The following is a 530-nucleotide window of genomic DNA, read 5'->3' on the forward strand; positions in this document are numbered from 1 at the left end:
CTAGCCCATAACATTACAATGGGTGGCAATTTTCACATCTAACTGGCTAAATGAACCAAGGAAATGGGCCCTCAACTTTAGCCCTAAGAAGCCACACTTTTAAGTCTTCTTAGCAAACCAATCCCACTAGCTTTGCCATACAACTCGAATCAAGTTCTGGCTGAGCGCGGTGGCTCACGCCTGTAATCCCAGCACTTTGGGAGGCGGGTGGGTCACGAAGTGAGGAGTTCAAGACCAGTCTGGCCAAGATGGTGAAACCCCGTCTCTACTAAAAATACAAAAATTAGCCGAGTGTGGTGGCAGGCACCTGTAATTCCAGCTACTTGGGAGGCTGAGGCAGCAGAATTGCTTGAACCCGGGAGGCGGAGGTTGCGGTGAGCCAAGATCACACCACTGTACTCCACCCTGGGCAATGACAGCAACACTCTGTCTCAAAAAAAAAAAAAAAAAAAAGTGCTTTGACTAGCCTGGGCAACATGGCAAAACCCCATCTCTACAACAGGTACACAAATTAGCCAGGCATGGCGGTG

This window comes from Mandrillus leucophaeus, unplaced genomic scaffold (genome assembly GCF_000951045.1).
Source record: "Mandrillus leucophaeus isolate KB7577 unplaced genomic scaffold, Mleu.le_1.0 Scaffold174, whole genome shotgun sequence".
NCBI classification, from domain to species: Eukaryota; Metazoa; Chordata; class Mammalia; order Primates; family Cercopithecidae; genus Mandrillus; species Mandrillus leucophaeus.